Source organism: Sorex araneus, chromosome 2, assembly GCF_027595985.1.
Source record: "Sorex araneus isolate mSorAra2 chromosome 2, mSorAra2.pri, whole genome shotgun sequence".
Classification (NCBI taxonomy): domain Eukaryota; kingdom Metazoa; phylum Chordata; class Mammalia; order Eulipotyphla; family Soricidae; genus Sorex; species Sorex araneus.
Window position 1 is genome coordinate 31,761,436 of NC_073303.1, and position 7,891 is coordinate 31,769,326.

Here is a 7,891-nt window from a genome sequence, read left to right on the forward strand (position 1 = left end):
GTGTGAAAAGCATGTGATGAGGGGCTCACAGCCTGTGGACTGAGCCCTGACTATTCTCCGTGAATCATATTTATTACTTAGAATTCACAATCAAGGGCTGGAGCAATAGCACAGTGGGTAGGGCGTTTGCCTTGCACGCAGCTGACCCGGGTTCGAATTCCAGCATCCCATATGGTTCCCTAGCACCGCCAGGGGTAATTCCTGAGTGCAAAGCCAGGAGTAACCCCTGCGCATCGCCAGGCGTGACCCAAAAAGCAAAAAAAAAAAAATCCACAATCATCATAACAACATTCTTTGGGCAAATCCTAACTAGCTTAATCTATCCAAGATAGACTTTTACACGTCGAAGGGATATTACATCTTTTTTTTTTCTTTTTGGGTCACACCCAGCGATGCTCAGGGGTTACTTCTGGCTCATGCACTCGGAAATTACTCCTGGCAGTGCCTGGGGACCCATATGGAATGCTGGGAATTGAACCGGGTCGGCCACATGCAAGGCAAATGCCCTACCCGCTGTGCTATTGCTGTGGAACAATTAAGCTTTATACACATATAGAAATAGTATTTTTCACAATTGTGTTACAAAAATTTGGACAGTCAATTGGAGAACAATGAGAGTCACCTAAAAAGGAAATAATTGGTTGCTTTAGGAAATGGGGTATATGAATATTGGGGACGTCAGCCTTACAGATGTATTAGGCTTCTGAAACATGTTTTATATCATTTGTAAAAATAAAATATCAATTTGGTAGGTGAGATATGAACTCAAATCGGTTGGGTTAATGAGGATCATAGGTGGACGTGGTTAGCGGGGATCCAGTTTCCCATGGGTGAGCCCTGGGCTCCATCTGGGCACCCAGTGTGGGAGACATGAGACAGCAGGTGGGAGAGGACATGGGGCTGACACTGGGATAACTTGGAAATGTTTTTTTTAAAATTTATTTAGTATCTTCTCCAGTCCCCAATCCTGTCCCAAGATGAGTGGGCCTTGGACAGGGGCAGGACCATTGCTGTCCTGCCCTCCCTTCCCGGGGAGGGGGGAAAGAGCATCCAGGTCCTGATATGGGGAGTGAACTGAGGGAGTTCTCTCCTCAGACTCCGCTTATAAGGAGTGAAAGTGATATAGGGACCAGACAGATTGGAAGCTGAATAAGGTGATTGCCTTGTTCATCACTGACCAGGGTTCTATTCCTGATACCCCATTATGGTCACTGAACTCTATCAGGAGCGATCCCTGAGCACAGCACAGAGCCAGGACTAATCCCTGAGTAGATCCAGGTGTGACCCCAAAACCAAAAAAGTAAATAGAATATCAGATAAACTCATCATCTGAGCATGGCGATGGGGAGGGACTGACTGGTTGGCAGAGGGAGGAGGAAGTGGGGCAGCGCTCAGAGGTGAGAGAGTGACTGACTGGGAAATGGCCTGTGGGAGAGCAGGGCTGGACTCTGCTGGGCTCAGAGACCCACATGGGGCAGCAGGACAGGGCATGTAGTGGACTAGAGGAAAGTGCAAGAAAGTAGGCAGAGGTACGGGGGTGCAGTTACTGTCACTAAGGACACACAGACCTTTCCCACGTCTCAGGAGCTGTTATCTGTGGAGCTCCTGCAGGGTCTCTCCCTTTCTTGGTATCTGCTCATTTGGGGCAGGGTGGGGGAACTACACCCCGCTGTTCTCAGGGTCACTCCAGGTTCTGTGCTTGGGGGCTGCTCCCAGGAGTGCTCAGGAGACCTCACAGTCTGGGTAAGCCTGGCCTTGCTGCACACACGGCCTGCGCCCCGGCCCTTTGAGCTAAGGCATCTCACTGGCCCCTGGGCATAGTTCACTGTCTTGTAAGGTCTGATGCTTTTAAGAAGGTAGTTTATAAGATTCTTTTATTGCTGGTTTCTTTTTTTTTCTTCTTTTTGGGTCACACCTAGCAATGCTCAGGGGTTACTCCTGGCTCTGTGCTCAGGAACCTCTCCTCCTGGAGGTGCTTGGGAGATCTTATGGGATGCCGAGGATTGAACCCAGGTCAGCTGCATGCAAGGCAAACCCCCTATGGCCTGTACTATCACTCTGGCCCCAATTGCTGATTTATTTCTGTTCCTTTCCTTCCCTTTGTTGTCACTGCTGTTGGTGCCTTCACTGGGGCTCACACACTTGGTTGTGGTACTTGCCGGGGTCGCACACTTGCTCACAGTGCTCACACACTGTTCAGTTGTAACATCATTTAGGTAACTTCATTTAGTTGTGAAGTTTCTGCACAGTTGGTTGTGGCATCAAAGACAGAACTATTTTTTGTTGTGGGGCCGGGATCACACAAGATAGTGTCACCAGCATCACATGATGCATGTGGGGTGGTGCCAAGGGTCAAACTCATGCTCTCATATCTGCAGGGCAAGCAGCCTACAGTGAGCAACATTCAAATGTCTACACTGAGAAATATTCCAGACATTCAATCTAGCCTCCTCTTCTAGTCAGGAAAGCTGAGCTAGTTCTGTGAGGTTGGGGATAAGGCTCAGCAGTAGGGCACAGGCCTTCCACATATGAGGCAGGCATAACTGCTGTTACCCAGAGCCAGAGTGAGCCCCACAAGTTTACTGGAGCCCTCACTGTGCTGAGATGAGATATTGATTCCCAGGTGTCTGTCACTTACTCCTGCGGCTGATTCCATCAGCATGAATTCTAAGATTTCCATCCCTAGAATGAGCTGCAGGAGGAAAGAGAGGAAAAGCCCTGATGCCCTGGACCAGGAATATACCAGGGGTGCGGGGAGGGGAGGGTGGGATGTCTCATGAACAAGTGAGATAGAGAGGTAATAGTGACTTTAGGAAAAGGTAGCCAAATACTGTGGAGAGGGTTGAAGCAGAGGATAGGACACAAAGGACCAATTTGTGGGCACCTGTGGGAGAGGGATGGATTCTCTGTGGATCAGGCAGGAAGTGTGGGGGGTAATAGAGTGTGTTTGTCACCTGGAAGATAATGTTAGAGCAGGTGTTAGCTCTGTAATTGACTGGTAACTACAGTTAACTTTCAGGCAATTCCCCATACTTTGAAATATGACATAACTCTAACACTTAGGGAAGAGAAGAAAATAGGGGACGGGAATAGAAGGGAAGGGAAGGGGAGGGCAGGAAAGAAAAAAGTAAGAAAGAGAAGGGAAGAGTAGAGAAGGGAAGGGAAGGCAAGGGAAAGAAAGAGAAGGGTAGGGAAGGGAAACGAAGGCAAGGGAAGAGAAGGATATGGAAGGGAAGTGAAAGAAGGGAAGGAAGAGAAATGAAGGCACAGGAAGGGAAGGAAAAAGAAGGGAACAGCAGGGAAGGAAAGAGGAGGAAATATATTCAGGAGTTTTTCCATCTAGAATAAGACCTCTTAACTCTGGTGGGAGAATGAAAGGACCCAGAGATGGGGAGCAAGGCCCATGCAGCCAGGAAGCATCGGCCCTGAGCACTGGTTCTTGAGTTTCTAGAGCTCCACAGTAATGTGAGAGTGACAGCTGTAGGCCATGGCACTGCTACCAGGAAACCTTTGCTGGAGAGGTAAATTTTAAATAATCTAGCATATAAAAGGTGGCAATGTATTGTTTATGAAACCCTATCAGCAACAGCACTGTAAACAACAGTATCACTGTTTCACTGTCATCCTGTTGCTCATGCACCAGTAACATCTTCAAATGAGACTTGTTGTTACTGTTTTTGGCATATAGAATACTCCTCAGGTAGCTTGCCAGGCTCTGCCTTGTGGGCGGGATACTCTCGATAGCTTGCCAGGCTCTGCCTTGTGGGCGGGATACTCTCGATAGCTTGCCAGGCTCTCCAAGAGGGATGGAGGAATCGAACCTGGGTTGGCTGCATATAAGGCAAACACCCTACCCGCTGTGCTACCTATGTGTGTGTGTGTGTGTGCAAACAAAAGTATTGGTTCAGTATAATGGTTCATCACACCTCCTTTTTTTTCTTTTGCTTTTTGGGTCATACCCAGCGATGCTCAGGGGTTACTCCTGGCTTTGCACTCAGGAATTACTCCTGGCGGTGCTTGGGGCACCATATGGGATGCTGGGGATCGAACCCGGGTCGGCCGAGTGCAAGGCAACGCCCTACCCGCTGTGCTATCGCTCCGGCCCCAACACACCTACTTTCCAAACCACGTCTGCTCTAACACTGTCTTCATGTCTCTCACAGGCTCAGGAGGCCTCAGCAAGCCATGGTCCTCTTGGACCCAGAGACATGTTGCTTCGGTCTGTCTGTCTGTCTGTCTGTCTCACCCCACCCTTGCTCCAAGTACTTCATTATCTGCGGGGTGGAGCTTCTCCTGCATCCTAGGCCTCTCTCTTCCATCATTGGGGTTCAGTTCTTCCCAGGGTCAGGGTGGAGACCACTTGCCTCTACCTGAGGCATCTGCAGCTGAGACTCCAACGGCCTCTGCAGGCTGGGACCTCTGTGTCTAGGTATATCTCCTGCCCGTAGTTTTTTTTCTTTATAATCACGCATGGCCCAGAGTAAACTAGTGGGTGGTGGGACAGCCTTGACATTGCTCCTGGATGTGGTCTAACAGCCCATGGGATTTGGAGCTTCAGGAAACTGAAAACATAGACTTGACAAAAATATTTGTGGTTAGTGCTGCAAGATTCAAATACTACACATATGAAACAACCATTTGTTCTGAGATACAGGAAGTTTTAAAGAAGGAACAAAATATTTAGACTGGGTTGTAAATAATTGATGCATTATAAAAAAGAACCTCTTTGGGGCTGGAGAGGTAGAAATTGCCGTGCATGCAGCCACACCCTACCCCCAATTTGATCATCCCCCCAGTTCCTAGCAAGCAAAGCTGTCTATTGGTGACACTGACAGATCCAGGTGAAGAAGATCTTGGCCATGGGGCTTTGTGACTTGGAGGAAGATGGAATCCCTGTTTGAGGGTGGGCATTTATTTTTATTTTTATTTTTTTGATTTTTATTATATCACCATGTGGAAAGTTACAAAGTTTTCAGGTTTATGTCTCAGTTATACAATATTCAAACACCATCCCTTCACCAGTGCCCATATTCCACCACCAAAATCCCCAGTATACCCCCCGCCACAGCCCCCCTCAACTGTATAACTGATGAATTTCATTTCATTTTCTCTCTACCTTGATTACATTCCATATTGCAAAACAATACTCACTATTGTTGTTGGAGTTTCCCCCCAAGGAAGACAGCCCTACTAAGGAAGCATTTGATAATTGGTTTTCCATTAAAAGATTGTATGTTTTCAGTTTTTAGAAAATGTCACGCGGCCGCATTAGTGGCCGTGCGGCTCGGATGTGTTCCAGTCCCGCACCCCGGAGCTGTGTTAGTTGCTTCTCAGTGTCACCAGGGCTCCATCCGGAGAAGGTGTGCCAGCTGTACCTCCTCCGTCTGGATCCCTGGTGTTGTTGGCCCGGATTCGGGTCCGGAGCATTTCTCCGGCCGCATTGCTCACCAGACTGCCTGGCCTCTTCTCTGTTGAAGGTGGGAAGATGGTGCCGAGGGTGGGTCGAGGGCCGAGGGTGGGCATTTAAATTCAAGGAATTGGGTTCTTATAAAGATAAAAAGACTGCATTTATGTCTCCTGTGTCTTCTGATGCAGAACCACCCAGTAAAGCACTTTCTGCCCTGAGGCACCACTGGCACTGGGATGCCTCACTCTGGACCCTCTGCCACACAACAGCCCCGGGGTATCAGGAAATTAGGAAAGAGCAAAGTAGACCAGGTAGCCCCACCACCCAGACACAGTAACACTGAGTGTGTCTGTCAGGGGATGGGGACAGTGCCAAGAGATGTAGTGACAGAAGAATGGAAAGACTTTGTGTTAGTGTAGGATGATCAAACAAACTACATTATATTGGCAGGAGTGACTCAAGGGAGCAAGACTCTGCCTCTTGGGCTCTTGTCTGTGAGCAGCCCTGTGTGTGAATAATTTGACTTTCTTGGGAAGCAATCAATTAGATACTATAAAAAATTTCCTTTGTTATAAACAAAGAGTTTTAAAAGTCTACAATTATTTATGAAAAACAAGCAGTGTGAGGATGATCTTTTTTGGTAGACTCAATACCGGTATTCTACATAAGAGTCTTCAGGATCTCATGGAGGGCTTAACAGTCAAGGTGTTCGTACATAGAATGCCTCCATGGAGCTACAGTAGCAGCTAAAAGAAATTACCTTTGGGAATAAGAACATCCCAGCAAAGATCCTTTCTTAGAACTGAGCCTTTGAGCTGTTACAAATCTCTGTAAGCATCAGAGGCACAACTTGAAACTTTTGAGAAGTCCATGATGAATTTGTTAACATTGATGATAAGAAAAAAAAAACTAGCAGATGCCCAAAAGATCTGAAGCATTCAGTGGTGGATGCATAGGTCATGAAGGATGCAAAGACCTAGAAGGTGGTAGTGTCGTGCCTGAATTTCAGATCCCTAGTTACGGAGAGACCAAGTCCATCCACGACAATGCTCAAGCAAAGGAACTTTATTTCTTTCTTTTTCTTTTCTTTTTGGGTCACACCTGGCGATGCATAGGGGTTACTCCTGGCTCTGCACTCAGGAATCACTCCTGGCGGTGCTCAGGGGACCATATGGGATGCTGGGAATCGAACCTGGGTCAGCCGTGTGCAAGGCAAATGCCCTACCCATTGTGCTATTGCTCCAGCCCCGAAAGCAAAGGAACTTTAATGCTAGCTCAAGCTAGGGTCCAAGTCTCATTCAATGCAGTAGAGTGTTGACAAGGACCCTGACTCCAAGTCACAAGTAGTTTATATAGGGCTCAAGGTTGAGTAAGCACTATGATAACAGTGATCAAGCAACAGCTGTCAGCGATTAGTCAACATTTGATAACAGTCAGTTTCTGGTTGTTCCAAAAAAAATGGACATAGTGACCCCTCATGTCCAGTCTCTGGGTAGGTTACGCAACTGGAAGTTTACCAGAAATTACAAGTTCAGTTTCTGGGAAACAGATGCTTAGGCCTAGTCAAAACTTAATGTTAGCTGAGGCCTGTCATGGCGTCAGTTTTGTTCTCACAGTAGAGTCAGAGAAGAAGGTTGTGCAGGGAATGAAGGAACAATTAATGAAGACTAACATTCAAGGAACAGACCAAAAAGAGAACAAACAAATTGCCTTGGGAACCTCCAAAGTCAATTATCCAGACTCTAGAATCTCAGAGGCTTGGTGTAAGAAGAGGCACATTTGATTGAGAACATTTACAGCAAAACCCAGTGAGGGAAGTTTGCCTGAGCTTCAACATGGCCAGTGAAGACTCTGAATTCTAGCCAGGTCTGGGCGGCAGGGTTCTGAAGGAAGAACAGCGCGCTCGGGGAAGATGGATAAACTATGAGCTTTTCTTGCCCTCAGACCAGAGGGAGACAGGCAGCAAGTCTTAACAAACCAACATCGTTGTGAAAAGAGAAACCTGGAGATATTATTGACTGAAATCACTTGCCCTATGGACAACTTATTTAAAAATATTCCAAAAAGCAAAAAAAAAAAAAAAGAAAAGAAAAATAAAAATATTCCAAATATGAAAATTTTGTCCTACACTAAGTTCCTCCCCACACAGGAACTTCTTTTCTTTATTTTTAAATGTTTTTATTTTATAAGTTAGTTCACAATATTTGATTACATTTAATATTCAAACACCAATCCCACCACCATTACACCTTCCCACCACCAAATTCAAGATGTTTCCATCCCATGCCCCAATCCCTGTCTCAAAACACAACCAAAAATAATATATTTCATATTGTCTGTTATGAAGAACTGCTGAACATGCTTCTAAAAAAGTGTTCATATAGGAAACAGTGTGAAGATTGTTCTATCTTGGCAGGAGCCATTAAGACATTCAAAGGATATCACTAACATGTTGTTAAGGTTTGGGTGATGTGAGCTTTGGTA